Source organism: Vombatus ursinus, unplaced genomic scaffold, assembly GCF_900497805.2.
Source record: "Vombatus ursinus unplaced genomic scaffold, bare-nosed wombat genome assembly UNPS02011916.1, whole genome shotgun sequence".
Classification (NCBI taxonomy): domain Eukaryota; kingdom Metazoa; phylum Chordata; class Mammalia; order Diprotodontia; family Vombatidae; genus Vombatus; species Vombatus ursinus.
Genome location: NW_020951694.1, coordinates 2,284,039 through 2,306,959, shown reverse-complemented (window position 1 = coordinate 2,306,959; position 22,921 = coordinate 2,284,039). Strand labels below are relative to the sequence as shown.

Genomic DNA, 22,921 nt, shown 5'->3' with positions numbered 1-22,921 from the left:
GACCCTGGGCAAGTCACTTAACCCCAATTGCCTAAAAACTTTAACAAAAAAAAAAAAAAAAGAAAAAAAAAAAGAAAAGGAATGGGCAGCTTTCAGAGAGATGGTGTACAGCACTGCATTTACTCATCTGGACCAGAACTCTCACAAACATGAAGACTAGTTTGATGAAAATGATGGGGAAATTTAGAAGCTGATAAATGAAAAATGAGAACTCCACAGGGTTTACCAGCAGAATAGTTCATCTATCTCTAAGAAGGCAGCATTTATCTCCATCAAAAGTAAAGTACAAGCAAAACTCAGAGAGACGCAGTGAGAAGGCAGAAGAAAAAAAGCTGTACAGTGATAGTAACAATCCACAGCACTTTTATGATGCCTTGAAGGTTATTTACTGGCCAAAGACCTATGATGCATCTCAACTACTCAGTGCTAATGGAGCCACATTGATTAGTGATAAGGACATGATCCTGGAGAGATGGGCTGAACACTTCATAATGTTCTCAATGTCATACTTCAAGTTGAAGTCAATCCCTCTCTAGCTGAACTTCCAACTGAAGAAGAGGTTTTGGATACCATTAGGCTCCTCTCATGTGGCAAAGTACTTGGTGCTGATTCTATTTCAGCTGAGATTTACAAGGCAGGGGGTCCACTGCTCATACAAAAGCTGACTGAAATTTTCCAGGTTATATGGCAAGAGGAGGTGAATCCCCCAGGAGTTCAAGGATGCCTCTGTTGTCCAACTCTATAATGGTAAAGGAAATAGACTGTCCTATGACAATCATGGGGGGGGAGGAATCTCTCTCTTAGTCATTGCTGGCAAGAGTCTTACCAGGGTCCTCCTTCACAGGCTGATTCTTCACCTATTTGTCCAAAAATATGTATAGCAGCTCTTTTTCTAGTAGCAAAGAATTGGAAATTGAGGGGATGCCCATCAATTGGAGAATGGCTGAATAAATTGTGGTATATGATGGTAATGGAATATTACTGTATTATAAAAAATGATGAGCAGGATGATTTCAGAAAACTGGAAAGACTTATATGAACTGATGCAAAGAGAAGATAGGAGAACGTTGTACATAGTAACAGTAGTTCCAGATAATGGATGATGCTGTTCTCACACTTTCCCAGTCACCAATGGAGTAAAGTAAGGGTGTATACTTGCTCCCATACTAATTTTTAGCATTATGTTTTCAGCAATGTTGTCAGATGCCTTTAACGAGGACAAAAATAGCATCAAAGTCAGCTACACACTGAGGTTAAACTATTTAACTTGAAAAGGTTACAAGCCAAGACTGAAGTAGAGGGAGAGTTACTGTCAAAAACCCACCATTACCTTGCAGTACCTCAAAAGAAACATGAAATGTGCAAATTTAGAGACATCTTCACTCCAAATGTTCATGCAGGATTATCTGTGCCCAACCTGTGGTCCAGCCTTCTGAACTCAGCCACAGTGACAGTCGTTTTAGTCCCCTTAGAGAATGAAGGACAACAATCATCACTGAAGTGTAATCTCACTACTCTGCAGTGCCTCTCTTCACAAAGCCCTGACCTAGATCATGGTTTTTTCCCCTTTCTTTCCCTCCTTTCAATCTCCCTTGTACAGATATAATCTACACTGATACTCTGTTAGTTCTAGTTTGGTGATGGGACAAAATGAGATACTCATAGGTCATTTAACAGTTGAAAAGGAAGATTTAATTAACCATAACATAGAAAAGATCTCAAAAAAGATACAGTAGTACTTAGGTCAGGCAGACATCCCACTCCATCTCCATATGGAGACTGGTCAGCAGGAGAAGGTATCTTAGGACAACCAAGTCTTAAGAGCCTGAACCCCCCCACAGGGGTGGAACTTCTATGCCCAATGGTGACCAGGAAGCCATGTCAACATTACCAGAAGCTACCAGGAAGCAGCACAGTACAAGCCAGTCAAGTCCTAGGGACAGGTTTATTGCCTTTTAAGAAGAGGAGTAACCTGGTAAGACATTGGTTCTATCATATAACACTTCATGGTGGGCAAGATCCTATGGCTCTTCTAGAAGACCTTCTAGCATTTAAATGCTTTAAATGCTTTTAAATTACTGGACAATCTTCCTATGCTAAAAATGAAAAAAATAAACCAAAAAAAGCAAAACCACAACAGCCACTGAACAACAATGACAAAGTCACCACACAGAAAAAAAGAAAAAGAAAATCCTAAGGAGAACAAAAGCAGAAATCCTAAGATCTTCCTCCTCCTTTCAGAAGGACCAAGTTTTAGATCTCAACAATCTAATCCATGTGTTGGGAGATGCCAAATCAGTTTACAAGGCAAGGCAGTGATCATTAGCAGAAGCAGCAACAGGAACATCAGCGTCACAGAACAAATAAAGACATCTCTAACATACTTAACAATTTTTTATCACGCATCAGGATCAGCTGTAGTAAAGTGACTAAGAGGTGGCAGACCTTTTACACAGATCCTGTTCCAGGATCTATGTTGATACTGAAGCTCTCCAAATAAAATCCCCCCCTCCCCAGTACTGCCTTGCTCACCCAACCAAAACATCCCCCTCCCTGAAAACCCTATCAGGACGATGATAGTAAAATTTTGCCCTTTAGAAGTCTCTGTAGAGAGGTTGCCCCATTTTCCCATGGGAACTAAATAAGGACTTTTCCCTCACCTTTATCCAGAGATTCAGAATAACTAACAACTCAGACTAGGGCGATCCCCTTTCTTCCAAGTAAACAGACATTTACCATAGCTACATAACAACGTAAAAAGCAAGACACCTCCCAACAATACTACCCTTTGGTTCTTCCAAGTCTCTTCTGGAAAGAAATCATCTGAATCATCCCAAAGGAAAGGAAGCCTTCCAAACGAGAGAAATTTAAGCTATTTCTCCAGGGCATTATGAAGCCCTTCTAGAAGAGTAAGGGCTCTAAGGTGCAGGATCTCTGTTCCAGGGAAGAAATAAAGAAGGGTCATTATACCCAAAAGCAATTCATTCTAATCAGGTAAGTCTTCCTGGAGGCCAAAACCAAGAAACTGCTGGACCAAAGAACTCTTTCTCTTCCTATGGTGGCACTGATTCATCATGGACATGGCTTCATAGAGATTGGACACCTAGCAGTCAGATGCATGATGATGTACCTGATGATCACTAGAGGCAAACTTCTTGCCCTGAGATGGGATAAATGTGAAATTTTGCCAATTGAGGAACAGGTTGAGAGCTACTTGCATTAGGTGGTTGTTGCAAGTGGCACACGTAACCCATGTGGGCTAGAATAGCTGCTTGATCCTTACTTAGGGGGATAATACGGTTCTGCATCCAGCACAATATTGCATCACCACCTCAATGTCCAGATTAGCAATAGAACCACTCCTCAGCTTCTGTAGTTCTTGTAATGGCTCTAACCTGATTGTTTAATTCAGCAGAAAGCAAATTGTGGAAATCAGGGTGACTGTAGAATTCCTGAAGGACCCAAGATGGGCACTACCTGGGCTTCTGTGTCCTTCAGTCTCTTTGTGCAGTAAGTAATCCACTTGAGGGTGGCTTTGTTTCCTGAAGCTGCTCTGACAAACTGGGGTTATGATTCCAATGACTTCAGGTTTTCTGAAGGGTCCACAAAACAAGAATACCAGCGGGCATCTGGACTTCTTGTAAAGTCCTAGATTGGATGTTATTTCCCTTCTGTTTTAGTGAATCACTGCTTCATATGGTGCTCTTTTTCAGCTTTGGTAGGGAGTTTCTGAGGGGAGCTGGGAATAGTTGGAACCTTTCAGATTACAATCTTTGCAGGAAATCACCTACTTTTTCAATGAAGAACAGAGAACATAAAACTCTATTCAGCAAGTGGTAAAGAATTCATCACCCCAGCACCTGGTGCAGTGTCCTAAGCACAAAGGTGCTTAAAAAATTCCATTGCTAAGTTTCTCCATATTTATCTAGGTTGGCCTGCAGACAGTAAATTCAGCCTCTCACTAGGAACATGCTCAAAACCTTTCAAGGATGGCTGAACCTACCTACCAGGGATTATGCTTCATTGATATCACTTTTAAAAACCCACCACTACCTCCATACTATGATGAGGCACTAAAGTTGAACTTATATCCAAATTAATTTTTTTCATATTAAGGTAAGTTAAGGAAGAGAGGGGAAGTATTCCTTCTCCAGCCCCAATTCTCCTCAGCTCCATTTTCAACTGCCTTTTGAGCATTTCTCTTGGAATAGACATCTCATTAGCACCTGAAATTGCTACATATACCAAACTAAACTTACTATTTTTTCTTCAAGACCGCCCTATTTCCTGTCTTCCTTAGGATAAAATAATGGTACCACAATTCTCTCAGGCTCTCATCTTTGACATCTCCCATACCTCACATCCAATTAATTACCAAGTTGTGTTTGCTGACTTCTGATACTGAAGTTGGCATGCAAACAACTTTGAGTCTCAAAAGCATTTTACATATCTATAGATCTATCTTACAAATACGACAGTGGAAAATTATCAATAAAACAAGAATGGGCTTATGATAAAATAAGAATACTGCCCAAGCAGTGCCTCGGATTCATGAACCTGAACATAGGTTAATAGGATGAGGGTACAGGACAGCTACTAGGAAGAAAGATAAGTACCGAGGCTGTCACTTCCAGTAGGTCATAGAAGGCAGGAAGATGCTTGTAGTAATCAACAATGAATATGTAATGCTCGTATTTCATGGCCAAATGACTGTTAATCAATATGGAGGCTACTATCCCTCCCAAATGAGAATGTAAAGAGACTTGAGGAAAATCTCCCTATTCTCTTAAGATATAAAGAAAGAATGCTCCAAAAACAAAACAAAACAAACAACAAAAACCAGGAAGGGCTTCAGTGTAAAAATAAAGAAGAAAAACAGAAAGGAATCTTGACCTGTATCTGATTATTAAAGGGTTGAATATTATACAAGAGAAAAAGGGAAGGACCCCTGGAACTGGACATCTGGAGCTAAAAAAACAAACAAGGTTATTTGAAAAGAGGGAGCTGTACATTCTGAAGAAGTGGCAGCTACTTGTCCTCCAAAGAATGATGCTATGAGTCCATGAATTGTCAGAAGAGAATTCATTAAGGGTCAGGAGAAGAGAAAATTAGTGGTGGTTTGTGATTGCCTACTGGGGTGTACTGAAATGAGGCCCCCAAGGCAGAGGTAGAGGCAGAAGCAGTGGGACAGGGATGCAGTGGACAGTACCTTGGGCTGTAATAGCAATGGCAACTGAGACAGACACTGAGTCTAGAGGAAGACTAAAAAGACATGCTGGGCAACAGTAGAATAGGTAGAAATATTGGTCTCAGCCAACATAGACACTGGCGTAAGCAATGGCAAAGAAAGTCCAGTGTAGTCATTTGCTTACTATAATACAGAACTCAACTTCTACACTGCTCCCCAGGAAGGACTTGGAGGACCAAGGGGTGGCACTGTTAGGAGGCAACTTGTTTTCTGACAAGTGGGAGGTAAAAGTAAAAATCCAGCAAACACAGAATAAATAGGCGGGTAGTCCTTCAGAGCCTTCTTATGGGGCAAAGACTTGGTATTCCCCACCTCGGACCCTCCATGGAGCCGTGAGGGAGCAGGAAGTTCTGAATGGTGGGTTAGAGAACACTAAGTGAATGGTGGTATAGGACAATTCTTCCCTACTTGTGATGATGATCCTGATTAAATAGGAAAAGTATCATTATATTCATTGTAGTCCTGATAGTTCTTTGTATCATTCTTGCTCCTGGTCATTTCTTTACATCAAGAGATCCACTGTGAATTGTAAAGAGTTGGCAACATTCACTACACAGACCGTATTATTTAGATCCAGGATTCAGTCCTTCCAATGGGGATGGCAGGATGAAATCTTGGGTTTCTGTCTGGTGTTGACTCTCTCTTACTCAGTCACCCCCTTCAAGGGACTATTAATCATTATTTTGTTTTTGCTATTTTCTGATAACGGTCTGATATCCAAGGTATCCAGACAACCAATATAAAGAAAAACAAAAACCATTTGCAAATAAACAAGTGGTCAAGGGATATAAAGAAAAAATTCTCAAAAAAAGAATTGTAAACTTTTAATAACCAGATGAAAGAATGCTCCAAAACACTAACCTGAGAAACAAATATCAAACAATTCTGAGAATTAACATCACACCCAGCAAACTGGCAAAGGTGACAATCAACAGAAATCATTCAGTATTACCCATGTGGGGCTTCTATCCCCAGGTCAGAGTTGATCTGTAACAACACTAAAGTTAAGCAGAGGAGGAACAGTGATGTCAAACTCAAATAGAAAAGAATCCCTGTGGGCAGCATAATGACTTAAAACACACACACACACTAACATTATCTATGTTGTATTTTATTAATTTTTAAAAATATTTCCCAATTACATTTTCATTTGATTCAGGTGACACCTCGAAATTTTGCCAGCCATTACCAGTGAGCTTGATACCTCTGCTCTAGAAGCTCTTACCATCAAGTAGTGTGGTGTGCTAGAAGCTCTATCCTAACCCTCTTACCCCACCTAAAAAAAAAAAAAAAAAAAAAAAAAACTAGGCTAGTTTTTCCTTTAAAAATGTCCTCGAGATTTGATTGGCTCAGGTACTATAGCTCAGGCCACTGGCACAGCTGTCTGGTCACCTAAGTACAAAAAATAGTGTGACATCCCCAAGGCTTCAGACAGCAGACCAGAAACAAGAGCCAGAATAAGAATCTGTGTTCAGTTGAAAATCCCGGACATTCCCTTTTCTTGATCTCAACAGATGTCCTTTGACACGGTTAAGTAAAATTCCTTTTTTTTAAACCAGTATATAGCTTACAGGAGTCTCAATTTGTTCTAATTTCTGACCTAAAATCTACATATACATAGGCTACAAACCCGGTTAACTTATTTACCTGCCCAAGCTCCAATAAATATCTTCCTGCAATATCTTTGCATCCTTTACTCCTCTTTTCAATGAGTAATATAATGGAAAGAGCACTATCTTTGGAGTCATAGCCTGCCAAATCAACTCCAATTCTGATGCTTACTACCTCTATGACACTAGGTAAGAGGCAAGTTACATAACCCTGAGCCTCAATTTCCTCCTCTAATGTCCCTTCCAATTCTAGAGTTACGAACTTTTGATTGCCCACAGCCACTGCCCTACAACCTCTCTAGGCTATATCAAACAGGCTCCTAACCTTTCAGCTTCCAGTTTGTCTAATCCCACATTTAGAGTAATCATCCAGAATACTATACAGTTCCAATACATTAATCCCGTCTTGTTGTCATTGTTGCTGTTGTTTTAATAGTGTCCAACTCTTCATGACCCCATTGGAACTTTCTTGGCAAAGATACTGGAATGGTTTGCCATTTCCATCTCTAGCTCATTTTACAGATGAGGAAACTGAGGCAAACAAGGTTAAGTGACTTGCCTAAAGTCACACAGCTAGTAAGTATCTGAGGCTGGATTTGAACTCAGGTCTTCCTAACTCCAGGCCTGCCACTCTATCTATCCACTGTGCCACCTAGCTGCCCACTACCTAATAAATAAACCCAAATTCCTGGAATAATGCACAATAAACCTGGAAAAATTGTCTGGAGCCCACTCATGAAGAGTTTAAAATGTTAACAGAAGAGCTTATATTTTATTCTAGAGATAATAAGGAGACATTCAAGTTTACTGAGTTGATGAGTTTCATAGTCAGATCTGTGCTGTAGTAATATCACTGGAAGCTCTGTGAAGGATAGACTGGACAGGTGGAGACTTAAGGTAGGGGGCAGATGCAAGAGATGTGTTAATCACCTTCACAAATTCTATAGTCCAGCCAAAATATCCAGCCTTTTTTTGCCTTACATAAGATATCTCTCTTAAGACAGGAACAGCACTCATGCTTCTTAGAATCTCTCATTTTTCTTTAAAGTTCAATTCAAACGTCATCTTTTATGGGAGGCCTTTTCTGATTCTCCATTGCTAGTGTCTCATTCTGCCCTGAAATTATTTTGTATATATTTTGCACATCCTTTTATGCGTACATGCTATTTTCCCCAACAGAACATAAGCTCCTTGAGGACAAGTAGTGCCATTTTTGTCTTCATTTCCCCAACACCTAACATAAAGCCTGACACATAGTAGGTGCTTAACATTTATTGGTAGACATCCCCAATGCCTAGCACAGTACCTTACACAAAGCTAAACTGAAATGAAAAATAATCAGGGAAAAGATACATACAGAGAAAGGTAGATACCACTAACACAGCATCACAGAATTTCAGAACTTGGAAATATCAGAGATCATCAAGCCCCACATTTTATAGATACAGCAAGTGAGAAAAACAGAAGCTGAGTGACTTACCTAGGGCCACAAACCTAAAAAGCAAGTACCAAAACTCAAATCTTCTGACTTTTCATCCAATACTCTTACAAACACATTGCCCTTCACAGAATATAGGTCTAAATACAGATCTCTCATTTTCCCTCGAAAATATCACTTGTATAAAACCTATGGCCCATACTCAGTGTTTATTTTTCAGTCTTTACCTATATTTATATTTTCTTTTGAAAGAAATTTCACTTGGAGCCAGCAGTCTTATCGTATGGCTAAAATAGTAACTATTCAAAGGAAAACAACTATTACTACCCAATCGGACAAGAGAACCACTAACTCTCAGATATCTACAAATGCCTCCAGACAGGCAAAGGTAGAGAGAAACAGAGGTAGAAGATGGGAAAGAAGTCCAGTAAGTTTTGTGATTTGTGAAACGTAGGTTAGTGGAAAAGAAACTTTATAACTATTTGGTACTGATTAAAAAATGGTCAAAGTAAATCAGTGGAAAAGACAATACAAGACCTAGAAGTAAATGAACACAGTAGCCTGGTGTTCGATAAACTCAATAACATTAACTACTGACAGGAGTCCCTACTGGACAGGACTCTGAGAAAACTAAAAAGCAGTTTTGCAGGAATTAGGTTTATATGCCAAGCATCTTATATCACATACCTCGACATAAGCTCCAAATGAATACCTGACCTAAATGTAAAAAGGTACATTATAAAATTAAAGCAGACTACCTGTCCAGGCTGATTACACACTATTCCCTCTCATGAACTATGTTCCATTCAAACTGACCTATTTACCATTTCCCCATACACAATATTCTGTTTTCCACCTCCATGTTTTTGCACAGACTAACCTTTATGCCTACAGCTATTACAATGCTCTCTTCCTCACCTCTCCTCTTGGAACCCCTAAGTCTTTTCTCAAATGCAACCTCCTTCAGGAGGCTTTTCCTGACTCTAGTCGTCCTCACAATCCCTATCCACCACCTTATTCCAACATTGTATTTTTTTTAGTACATCTGGTACACTCATATCCATGAACATACATCCCTCACATAGAATGTAAGCTCCTTAAAGGCAAGACATTATAGACCCACCACTTAATACATACGTGTATTTGTATCCCTACCAGAGCACCTGGAACATAAAAGGAATTTGTTTGATGTCAAGGAAAAGTTCCAAATCATTAAAGAGAAGGGCAAATTAAAACCACCTGAAGTTTCATCTCATACCCAAATTGGCAATTAATTAAAAGCAATTATTAAAAGCTTACTACGTGCCAGGCATTGTACTAGGTGCTAGAGATACAAAAACAAAAATGAAACAGTCCCTTAAGCATGTACACTTAAGTACATGCAAGATAAACCGAAGGTAATGGGGGCAGGGAAGGTACTAGTAGCTGGGGGAATGTGGAACAAAGAAGGCTTCATGGAGAAGATAGATCTTGACCTGAGTTTTGAAGGACTCTAGGTATTCTAAGAGGCAGAAATGAATAAAGAATGTACTCCAGGCATTGGGGAGGAGTGGGAAGGGAGTTTGAAAAGACACAAAGATGGAATGTCACATATGAGGCCCAGCCAGTTTGGCTGGCTTATATAGAGTGTGTTGAGTCAAGTCAACAAGCATTTATTAAGCACATTCAACATGCTTCAGACACTGTGCTAAGCGCTAAGAATACAAAGAAAGGTTGGGGGGGGCGGGGGGAGACAGTCCATGACTCTCAAGGTACTCGAAGTCTGTACAGTAAATGGGCCTCCAGAAAGCGAAACGGTGGAATCTACACTCCTAAGAGGCCATGGCCCTTCTGGGCTGACCCGAGGATTGTGGCGCACAGGCAACATTTGTCCTAGTCAGGATTGTTGGAAATTTGGTTCCTGCATCTATCTCCATGAAGGCAGAACTGGAAAGATATTTCCTGCAGGTCAAGTGAGAATCCTGTGAATTGCCTACTATGCGCAGAGCCCTGGGATGAGGGAAATTGAAAATCAGACCCAGTCGTTATGTAGTTGACAGTCTGGCAAGTGGTTGGAGTGGGGCAAAAGAAATAAGTGCAGACCGAGATATGGGAGCCCATCACCGTGCCCAGGCCCACTCCATCCAGTTCTTGAAGGTGGAAAAAATTTCTGCCAGCAAGTGCCACAGACCTCAAATCAAGTAGCTTCATGATTCCAAAATCAAGTTCCCTCTGCCCCACAGAGTTCTGCATTGCCAGCACAAACCACGTTTTACTACCAAGAGGCCCAACATGTTCTAAGTGCAGAGATAAGGAGGCACCTGTTTTATCTGATCTATTTAAATAAATTTCTTAATTGGAAACCCCCCTCCCCAAAAAAAGTACTTGAAGTCTAATGCAAGACAAAATGCAAACAACTATGTACAACAGATATAGATATATACAGTATAAACTGGAGATCACCTTGGAGGGAAGGCACTAAGGTTAAGGAGGACTGTGAAGGACCTCTTGCCAGAGGAATGTCTTGAGCTGATACTTGAAGGAAGACAGGAAAGTGAAGAGGCAGAGATGAGGAGGGAGAGAGGTCCAACAACCTCCTATTTGGCAGCTCTCCCACTCCTCCCACTCCAATCTATCCTTCATATAACACAGTGATTTCTAAAGTAGAGATCTGACCATGTTACCCTCACACACAAAAATTCCAGAGGCCCCCTATTACCTCCAGGATTAAATAAAAACACTTCAGTTTGGCATTTGAAGCTTTTTACAAGATAGCTCTTTCCTACCTTTCCAATCTTCTTAGATATTACTTCTCTCCACACTCTATTGTCCAAACATACTAGACTATTTATTGTTCCTCATATATGATGTTTCATCTCCTGTCTTCCTTTTCACTGGCAGTCTCTTGAAATCTCTGATTTTCTTCAAATCCTACTCTCTGCTAGAGGCCTTTCCAGGCATTCCTTACCCTCTAATGTTATCCAGAAATACTTTGCATATATGCTATACGATACTTACAGATATACAAATATGAAGAATTCAGAGGAATTTGGGAAGAGATTATCTGACACAGAGCAAAGAAAACAGAATGAAGAGAAAAATATAAGCAATGACTACAAAAATATAAATGAAAACACTAAATAAGCAGCTAAATTGGGGGCAGCTAGGTGGTGCAGTGGATAGAGCACCAGCCCTGGAGTCAGAAGGTCCTAAGTTCAAATCCAGCCTCAGACACATATCACCTACTACCTGTGTGACTCTGGGCAAGTCACTTAACCCCAATTGCCTCACCAAAAAAAAACAAAAACCAAAGCAGCTAAATTGATTAATAACCAATCTTGGTCCTGGAGAAGAAATAATAAATCTCCTTCCAGCCTAGAAACATAGAGAATGTTACACATTGTCTCAGACATGGTCCACGTGTCCCATTTGTTTTGCTTAACTCTTTCTCTTTGTTAGAAGAAAGGGTTCTATGTGAGGTGGGAGTATTGAAAAGTAACAATAATGCCAAAAATCATCAATAAACTTACACACACACACACACACACACACACACACACATAAACACACAATCAACTCAGACATTTATTTACAAGCCAAGCACTAATGCCAATCCCAAACTGACTTCTTCCTTAATAAATATTGCCCATTCCTAGGAACATTACTGAAATGACACCACCAGTTTATAGAAAAACAGGGAGTTCAATTTTTTTTAAAATGGGTAGTGGCTGTACAGAGAAGCAGGCAGGCAAGATCTAGGATCCTCTAGAGATGAAAAGTTTGCTTACAATTCTCCAAGAAGTTAGCAATGCAAAAGTGGAGAAAGTCATGCTTCAAACTCCATCCATAAAAAGGGCTTCATAAGGACCCTATGGGAACAACAGACTAGTGCTGAGCAAAATGAAATATAACAGAGATCTCCAAGAAAACATAAGATCAAAACACTCAAGCAAACAACTTATTAAAAGTAACCTTTTTTTGTAAAAGAAATCAAAGCTTGATTAATGAAATTTTTTTAAAGGAATAAAAGAAAAAAAAGCATGAAGACAAGGAAAAAGAAGGCAATATAACTTATTTAATTAATAAAAGTTACACAGAATAGAGATCATTTTTTAAGTCACCAAGGTGCAGTAGATAGAATGCGGGACAGATAGAATAAGGAAGATCTAGGTTCAAATCCCACTTCAAACATTTATTAGTTGCATGACCTAGTAGGACAATTCACTTAACCTCTCTGGGCTCATTTCATTATCTGTAAAATGAGAGGGGTTAGCCTCAAGGATCCCTAAGGATACCTTTTTCCAGCTCTAAATCTAAGATCCTATGATGGAGGGGCAGGTGGAAAGTGAGGCTGTCAAAATTAATGAACTGAATTAATGTCAGGAAATATCAGTTTGGGATAAATACACAACTTTCGCATGTGGAGAACTGAAATTCCCCCAGGGATCAGTGCTTAGATAGATCTTATCTGAAATTTTTACTAATATGCAGCTAAAACTAAACTTTTCAAGGTAGCAATAGATCTTTGGATGTTGTCAGAATAGGCAGAAAAACAGAAAATTTCACAGCAGGGAAAGTGAGGAAAATAATGCAAATTCCATTTATTAAGGTGGTGGTTTTTAAACTATCAACTGCAATCCAAAAAAGGTATCTGAGAGTCATTGTAGAGTGCTTCCTGAAGCTCCAGTGTGCTACTACAGCCAAAAAGACTAACAGTAAAATAAGGCAGTGGGGAATTTGGACCAGATGATCTCTAAGTTCACTTCCAGTTCAAACATTCTTTGCTTCTGTAATCTCAAAAGATAATAGAAAAAAGAGCACAGGTATTGACAGATACTAAAGAGTTGCCAAAGGACACAAGGATTAGGGAAGAATGGTCTCTCTAAACTTTTGAGGTTGGCATAAGGGAAATCAAACATTTCCTCCCATAAACTATTCTCTGGTACCACAGTTTAAGGAAAGGAGTTGTCTTTTGTATATTTGGAGTAACTTATTTGTTGGGTTGAATCTTTCTGATTTTGGAGGTGATGGAAACACTATAGTATTTATGTGTTTGTATTTATTTTGAGGGGGAGGAGATGGAAAGTGATTATATAGGAATGTGGGAGGAAGGACCAAAAGTCATGCCATCAAGTCACTTCCTGATTGGTTGAGAGAGATCCAGGGAATATATAATGGGCAAAAGAGCTTGATCCAGCACACCCAAGTAAGGAATCTCAAAATCAGCTTGGGAGTATTCTAGTAGCAAAGACAATATTCTTTTATGCAGCCATGAGAGAGCCAGACACGGCAGCATGACATTACCAGGCTAGAAGAGGGTCAATAGCCAAATGGCTAGGAGAATTTTATTTAAGGCTTAGGTTAAAAAGTTTAGGTGTCAGTCTGAAATTAACATATTTCTAATTACCTTGTCCTGAATTATTTATGAATTCCTATGTTCTTTTCCCTTGTAAACAAATCCTTAAAAAAAAAGCCACATGATCATGTGGAAACAGGATAAAAAGAGAAAAAGAAGCAGATGTAAAACAGAGAACAATTGGTTCTTGGTGGCAACACCTTAATAATGACAAATTAGGGATCAGATGCAGCAAATCTATGAACCCAAATGGCCAACCTTTGCTTCAGTGACCCAGGAAGGTACATAAAAGTGGCACAGGGACTTTGGTGGGGGTTCATGACCTGGAAGATTCAGAATGTGGTGAAAAGTAAAGGCCCTAAGGTTCAAAAAGAAGTTTGGATCAGTTAAGCCTAAAGCTCAAGATTGGATCCCTGAACACCACGATCAGAGACAGAATACTGGACTGGATGTACTATCACAAATCTGACCCAGCATAATTCTTATGTCAAGCACTATTATATTGCACATGGCATACAGGTATAGCTACTGACTAAGAAGTCAATTCAGTAGATGTCTCTTGCAACAGTCAGCTTATCAAATCACCTCATCCTAGCCTAAATTTATTCTTGTATCTGAGTACAATATTTGGAAAAGTTTTATGCTATTGTAGCTATCTATAGTTGTCACTAACTATACTCTAGCAGCCAACATGTCCGTCAAATATTCTTTTAAACCTTCTTGTTAAAACAAAAATATTGTAAGTTTTTATTTATTTTTCAAAGTTCCCTAATTTGACTTCAATTTTCCCCCAGAGTTTAAGTCAGAAATTAGAATGGAAGAAAGCTAATTAGATTGAATGATCAGCTACTTCAGTTAGAGTCAATCTGGTGAGAAAGGTATAGCAACCAAGGATGCAGGACCTAGTTTTTAGTCCCAGTTCCACATTCAGGTTCAAATTCAATTCAATTCAATAAATATTTATTAAGTACCTACTATGTGCCAGGCACAGTGCTAAGCACTGAGGATACAAAAAAGAGGGAAAAGAGGGCCCTGCCCTCAAGGAGTTTACAATATAAAGGGGGAGACAACATGCAAACAAATACATACAAAGCAAGCTACATACAGGATAAATAGGAAATAACACAGGAAGGCAACAGAATTAAGAAGGGCTGGGGAAGGCTTCCTGTCTGTGGTGGGGTTTTTGCTGGGGCTTAAAGGTATAAACAGAATATATGTCAAAGTGCTTTGGAAGAGTCACCGAATTGTAAAATAGTATCATCATTCAATTACATATTGGGAAAACGAATAAGTAACCTGCAGCTTAGTACAGTGGGAAGAGCACTAGCTCTGGAGTCAAAGGACCTAGGCCAAATCCTACCTCTGATACTACCTGTGTGTCCTTGGGCAAATCACTTAACCTCCCTGGACCTCAGTTTTCTCATCTGTAAAAAGAGAGAGGGATTGGACTAGCCAGCCTGAGGTCCCTTCTAGCTCTAGGAAAAAAATAAGGGTGCTATGTCAATGCTTCATTTGTCACACTCCAGAAGCAACCTGAAAACACCTGGGTGACATTTAACGGACCCTAAGGCCTTCCCAAGGAAAGGGAGAGCACGGGCGAGGGGTGGCGTCGCCACATCCGCATCCCCACCCTCTAGGTCCAGCCGGAGCCCCGGTGCCCGCCGTGCCACGTCCCGGACAGTCCCCAGCGCGCGGCCCTCCCGCACCGCCTCCGCGGTCTTCCCTGTCCGGGCCTCCATCTCCCGAGAGGGGTGCCGAGGACGGGGTGGGCGCGGCCACTCCCGCAGCGGTGGCGCAGGGCTGACTGACAGCGCCAGGCCGGCCGGGCGCGGCCCCTGCAGGTGGGCTAGCTGGGCCGGCAGCCCAGGGGAGCGCGGCCCGGCCGGCCCCGCCCGAAGTCCCGAGGCCGCAGGTCGGCTGAAACGGAATTCAGCCGAGGCCCAAACACCCCGGCCCAGCCCGGGCCCTTCCAGTCCCTTCGGCGCGTCAGTCTCACCTGGACAGTGTCAAACGGACATGTTCGCGGACCAGCCTGGACCGGACCGGACCCACTCTTCAGTGCCTCGATTCCGCCTCCTCTCCAGCCCTCCCCAAAGAGCTCGCTCTCGCTCTCGCCCGCGCTCGCGCTCGCGCTTGCCGCGTCACGCGCAGCACCGACCTCCGCGCTCGATACTTCTGGCGGGCGGGGCAGTCACAAGCCTCTCTGTGACGCAGGGCGGAGGTGGGGTGTGGGTTCGGAGCGTCCCGGCTCCCTGCACCGAAGGGAGGAGGGGAAGGGTGGCGACATGGGGAGGGGAGGAAGAAGGTGAGGGCCAGCCAGCCGGGGCGTTCTTTTCCTCAGCCACGCAGGAGTGGGAGAGCGTGGCGGAGTTCTTGCGCAAGCGCGGAGGGCCGCCTCGCAGATCTAAGCGCAGGGGCCCCGCCCGGTTCCTCCGCCCTTCTCCGCGGCCCGTCATCCCGCGGCTCTTCCTGGTGAAGAGTTGCCCCCCGCTGCGAGGGCAGTCAACGAGCTCGGTCGGGTTGAGATCCCATCCTGCCTCCTGGCTCACCTGCTGTGTAACCTTGACAAAGTCCTTTTCAAGTCCCCGGCCTCAGTTCCCTCATCTGTAAAAGGAGAGGGTTATCCTAGAATCTAGATAACTGGTTCTTCAACTTTTTTTTTATCTTAAAACCTCTTTACGCTCTTAAAAATTACTGAGGATATCCCCCCCAAAAAAAGAGCTTTTGTTTATGTGAATTATTTATTTATGGTATTTACTGTATTCGAAATTAAAACGTCTTTGTATTGTTGTGAAAATAGGATATCTGGGACCCGCAGGACCCACACTACGAGAATCGCCGGACCGTAGGGTCCTTCACAGCTGGGGAACCCGTGAAGTTTGGATTCAGTCCGAGGGCCGCACTTGAGGACCTAGAGGACCACGTGTGGCCTCGAGGCCGCAGGTTCCCCACTCCTGAGCTAGCCCATTCTGTGTGGGGTTTCCTTGCCCTATAAATCACAGAAGCCTGAAAGTGCACCCCTCCTCTCATCCCAAAACTCTCTCCTCGAGCTGCGTTCTGTTATAGTTTCTTTTCACTTTCAAAGCTGCCCTTGAAGCTAATTTTAACCTGATTTAGAAAAGCTGGAGAGGAAGAACAGAGGGACTCGAGATTTATCCATGCAATGGGATTATTAGAATGGGAGAAATGGATGCAAGGGACATTTCAAAGGAAGACAACAGCAGAATGTGGTTACTATTCAGATGTAAGGAATAATAGGCATTTAACGAAAAGGGAAAAAAATGGGTGTGGGAGAAAAGAAGGAATTTAGGATTAAAGAGAACTTGGGCCTTAAAGATGTTTCCCTCCATCAAACCCAAGGTAAAATACTTTTATGAGACTAATGTGTAAATTACGCTACTTAGCTAGAAAACACAATCAGAGGAACAGTTTTCATTACAAGTGCTGATATCTATGATATCCATGAAATTTTGCAGAGGACTGCCTTGCTTCTAGACTTGACAATGATTTATAACATCCATAATCTGTCTCAACTCCTCAAAAATGTCTAGCTTGTTTTGTCTTCCTAAGATAGGTTGTAACCTATCCAGAGCAGTGGGGAATCTTGTAATTTCACTATGCAAAATATTAGTTTCCAATATAGTAAGTACTTAATAAATTAAATTAATCAGTGAATTAGCTGTCACTTTTCAGTAGGACAGGGCAATAAAAAAGTAGAACAGGATTTGTTAAATGCCTACTTCATTTCTGGCTCCAAGTTAGATACAGGAGTGGGAGTCCTTGACCCAAAAGAACTTACACACCTGGCAGGAAAGATAATAGTTAATATGAAATAACAAGAAGGAGATAATGCAAGGCAGCATATAATCAAGTACTCTAAATACTATCAGAGTTTTAAAAAAAAGAGAGAGAGAGAGACATCAAGATAGGCTATGGTGGTTAGGAAAAAGAAAAAAAAATTATCATAGAGGAAGTGAAATACGCCTTTTACTACCAGACCAGCAAGCTGAGCTGTCAGTAATCCCCTGACCATCTGATTAAGTGCTCCAGTTTACTTCCCCAACCCCTCCTGTATGGAATTTATTTGGAAACCACTCCCTCCCCCCTCAGAGTCTGTCTTTCTCTTTGAAGAACAGTAGGCTTTTAGGGCCAAGGGGAAAAAATTACTTCCCTTCACTGGCCCTCAGTTTCCTCATCATGCAGCTAAAAGAGACTCTAATCCAACCTCCACATTTTGCACATGAGGAACCTTGGCCTTTATTCTAATTTCAATCCTCTTTACTGTGGACCACACAGAAGACAATATAAGTAGTAGATAGTACATAGTAGTAGGAGAAGCAGTAGATAAGAATGAGTTTGGTGTGCCCTCTGGGACAGTGAGTCCAAGTTGACTGATAGAATTCAAGATGAGGTATAATGAGAGAGGAAGGGTACAGCAAGATTATGGGGACTTTTGAATGACAGGAAGAGGAAGGAGTCCAATGATGACTCCAAGGTTTTAAATCTGGGTGACACAACAGTGACTCATTGACAAGAAATCAGAAAGCTCAATGGGATAACTTGTCTGGGTGGAAGATAATGAGTTTAATTTGGGACATAGAATTTACAGCTGTAATGAACCTTAAGGTCTGAGTCCAGCCCCCTAATTCTATAGAAGAAGAACCTGAGGCTTTGAGAGACATGACTTTGCCAAGGCCACACAGCTAGTAAGTGGCAAAGCCAGTTATCAGAGAAGATCGAATTTGAGTGGAGAGAACAGAACATCTATTAGACAACTCTTGGTTATAGGACCGTAGATGAAAGATAAGAACTAGAAAAAGAAATTCAGCTTACTAGCTGTGTGACCCTGGGTAAGTCACTTAACCCCTATTGTCTAAGCAAAAGCAACAACAGGAATAACAGCAACAAACCTTCAAGAAAAAGAAATTCAGCAGTCATCCACTTGGAAGTGACGTGCAGAAATTACACATGAACTACTGAAGATAAGCATGCGTCATTCACAAGGTCATGAAAATTTGGCTACCTCCATATTGTGATGGGTGAAATCTGAAATGACAAAGGAAACAAAAGTTCGAGGTTTCAGGCATATTGATTTATTGAGCAATACATGCCTATTGCATAACAAATTGTAACCAGGCCTCCTCAGCTTAGCCCTGGACCCTGAATTGCAGGGGGTGAAATCTTTATGCATTAAAAGAAAACAATTAACAGGATACAAGCCAGGATACAAGATTACATAATCTGATTTCTAATTGAAGGAAAGATCAAGGGCTTTCCGAGTTGGAAGGGGTAGAATGAAGAGGTGCAATTCCCTGAAATCAGAAAAAAAAAAAAGAGGTGTCCCACTTCCCGCCCCCCCCAAGTGTCTGTATTCAATCGAAGGAACAAGAAAACAGTAACTGATTGACCAGTACAGGTCAATTTGCAGTTAAGACATGTTGGTTGCTTGAGATGTAGAATTGTGGTCAATCCTTGGATCTGACTTGGTTTCTGATCAGCATAACCTAGGTCCTTAGTTAAAGGTCTCTAAGCCAGCCACAGGTAGAGGTGGTCCAGCTTCCTAACCATGCAGAGCTAATTTCAAACAGTGCAATAATGTGTTATCACCATTCCCATAATTGAATAAAATTTTCTCAGAAGACAGAAATTGGACTAAATCCATAATTGAATAGAAAGGGAACTGAGCTAGATCCAGAATTGAGTCACAAGATGGACTTGGTTCACTCAGTTCCCACAGTTCCCCTCCTCTGATTCCTGGGGGAGGGGGCTGGCACCCTCCACTATCAATCGTTTATAAGCCAAATCTATAAAGTTTATATAATTAGAATCACATATATATGTATATATTCAGAATTACATGTCGGGCTACAGATCAGACTACAAAGAGGGCTCACAATGGACTAATTTTTGAGAGGAGAGATTTATGTCACCGACATGACTTCAGCAGATCTAAACACCATGAAACAAAAGGCCAAAGTAATACAATGATGATCATCAATATTAAATAACACCGTTTTCTTGTATCCTAGTAATCCACTTCCAATGTCCATTTAAGCATCATATATTGTCTTAAGTCCCAGTTTTCCCATGTGGTCATCTGATCCCTGGAAATATCTTCTGGACTTTCTGGAATAGGCCTCATTTTCAGAACAGTTCTGAAGAGGGCTCTGCTTTCTCTTGTTCTAAATCTTTTATAGAGATTCCTAGATATTTCTGCTAAAATCTGTCAGTAACAAGACTGGAAAAGGCAACTAGGTGACTCAAAGCACAGGGCCTACAGTTAAGAAGACCTGAATTCAAATGCAACCTCAGACACTTACTAGTTGTGTGACCCTTGATAGGTCACTTAGCTTCTGTTTGCTTTAATCCATTGGAGAAGGAAATGGCAAACCATTCCAGTATCTTTGCCAAGAAAATCCCATGGAGAAAGTATGGTTCACAGAGTCACAAAGAGTTGGATGCAACTGAATGACCGAACAACAAACAAGACTGCGATATACAATATCTATGACTACAGTGATACAATTTGGTACACTCTCTTAAATTTTATTTTCCAATAACTAGTTCATATGGTGAAAACCAGCTCAAGTCTTATGGTTCTGATCTTATTAACCACAGAACTATAAGACATCAAATTAGAAACCCATAATTCACCTGAGACTTTAGAGAATTTCAGTTTTTTGTATAACCACTTACTGTTTTAATCTTTACCTAAACCCTATACCTGATATAAGAATTTGGGGGTGGGGGGTTTCCAATTGAGAAATTTATTTAAACAGATCAAATAAAACAGGTGCCTCCTTGTCTCTGCACTTAGAAGAACGTGTTGGGCCTCTTGGTAGTAAAGCATGGTTTGTGCTGGCCATGTAGAACTCTGTGGGGCAGAGGGAACTTGATTTTGGAGCCATGAAACTGCTTGACTGCAGGCTGGCAGCACTTAATGGCAAGAATTTCTTCCACTTTCATGATCTGGATGGAGTGGGCCCAGGCACGGTGACGGGCTCCCATATCTCGATAGCACTGAGTGACGGCACCAGCAGTGGTCAGGTCTCTATACTCCCTGTACATGTTGTAGCTTCCACTCCTGGAATTGTAGTGCAGCCAGATGCCAAAGTTTTCTCCCTAAGAGGGGACTTTTCAAAGACCTGTCCACAATATACAATTTCTCCAGAGGACTTCTTCATCTTTTCATCTGGGAAACGAAGTACCAGAATCGGGACTTTGCTACAACATGATTAGGAGCAAAGATCTGAATCCAATAAAGAGGTGGCACTGGACTCTGGGGAGTAGGCAGGCAACATCCAACTACCTTATATTCCCTCATGGTGCTGCCACCTCATTCCCCACCAACCTGCAAAAGGAAATTAATTGTATCCAAACCACAAGCTGTGATTAGTGAAATTTTGCTATTTGAGGTAAAACCTCTTAGGACTATAATTTAATGATGTTGTGAGTTTTTGATTACAGAAGTCAATAGTAGAAAAAGTCACGTACTGCAGTCTGAGAATAGCTACAGGTGGATGTCTGTCCCTGGGTAAAGTTGAAGGGAGAACCTTGGTGTGGCCTAAGGCAGGATCATCTTCACTCAGTTTCCCCATTGTGTTATTTCCTTTCTGAACAGGAAATTTCCCCACCTGGTTAATCCTGAGCCTGGTTTTTGATACTCTGAAAAATGTGGAACTTTACTACATGATTGGCTATCAGATATGACTAGTGTTTGGAATCAAACACAACTAAGGGAATTTTTCCCATGTTATAGTACATGTCCAGGCAGTCTACGCCCTTGAGGGGACAAGTCTTGACACTGTTATAACTATGTCCCTACTTTTCTATAATCAGGGCAGGTGAGCAGTAGATGTTTTATAAATACAATACTAAATCCATTAAATAATAGATTATACTGAAATATGTCTGAATTACTAACAGAATGCTAGTATAAAAAAAGCAGCAGAATTAGACTTTTCTCTAGGAACTACATACAGCTTGTGGTTTAGATATTATTAATTTTCTCATGTTTCCCTCGAAGTTACATTTCATTTATCCTTTATAAATCAAAACTAACCACATTCTGGGGTTTCAAACATACAACAAATACCTGACTCATATTAATGTACTGAAGTTATATCTTTAAACCACCCTATATATTTGCATAATTTTTGTAAATGGTAGCCAAAATTTTCAATTGAAAACTCCTGATTATAGTAAACTTGTAAATTCCCCTCCTTTAACAAGGAATGGGAAAGGAGATTTTGTTTTCTCAACTGTAGGTCCTCAAACTTCAGTATTTTAGATTTTGCAACATGAAGTCAATAAGGCTGATAAGATCTTGTGACCCTGCCTGTATACAAAGTCTCAAGGGTCCTCACAGACAAGAATATCTTAAAGGATCTGTGCAGCTTTTCCCCCAAACAGTAAATTTTTTCTATTATTATTTATTTTGAAACAAAATATACCCCATTAAATATTTAACAGTTTTGAAATATAGCTATCACATTCTTTTAACAGCTCAATTCATAATCTAACAGCATCCAGACAAAAAAAAGTTGTTTTTCTAACAGCATTTCTGATAACAATAATTTTCCAATTTTCACAGTGTAAGAGAATTTAGAAACACAATAATAATATAAACAAAATCATATGTTCAAAGCATGAAATAAAACTTATTGCCAGTCAGATGACATCCATTCAGCCTAATGCATTTCCAAATTATCTTATTAATATAATGTAAAATGATTAATCTGAACCCCTTTGGCATTTTATACTAATCACATAAAAAATCCAATATAGAATCCAATTAAAGAAATAGTAATAAACATCTATATAGTGCTTACCATATGCCAGTCACTGTGTTAAGCACTTCACAATTATTACATCATTTTGATTCACACAACAGCTCTGGGAAAGGATACCATTATTATTTTCCTCTTTGCAGATCAGGAAACTGAGGTAAACAGAGATAAGGCAACTTGCTTAAGATCACACAGCTAATAAATTTCTGAAACTGGAATGTAACTCAGGTTTCCCTGGATTTTTCCAGCATTTTTTCCCCCAAGCTTGGAGTCAGTGTGGTTCGCTCAATTCCCATAATTCCCACAAGATTATATGTTGTTCCAAAGGGCAGCATCCATTTAGCTTGCTTTGTTCAGAGTCCAACCTGATATGGCGTATGACAGAAGGGTTCCTACTCTACCCTCTCATTTCCCCACAACAGGGATTAATTTACCCTAATAATAATAACTAACACTTACATAGCACTTTAAGGTTTGTAAAACATTTTACAACTACATCAT

The 22,921-nt window shown here is 40.7% G+C and overlaps 1 protein-coding gene and 1 pseudogene across 4 annotated transcripts in view; both read right to left on the bottom strand.

Annotated features, from left to right (window-relative positions):
- The window catches only part of NDEL1 (nudE neurodevelopment protein 1 like 1), an 88,389-nt gene extending 72,620 nt beyond the window's left edge, over positions 1-15,769 (bottom strand). For 3 of the 4 annotated variants that reach the window (XM_027857075.1, XM_027857077.1, XM_027857076.1), the window contains exon 1: positions 15,628-15,715. The gene's annotated coding sequence lies outside the window, so the exon portion shown is untranslated. Of the gene's footprint in view, positions 1-15,627 lie in introns of all 4 variants that reach the window. The other variant, XM_027857078.1, reaches the window with a different exon arrangement.
- A 4,610-nt stretch (positions 15,770-20,379) lies between these two features.
- On the bottom strand, positions 20,380-20,955 carry LOC114039335 (annotated as a pseudogene).
- Positions 20,956-22,921: the final 1,966 nt, after the last annotated feature.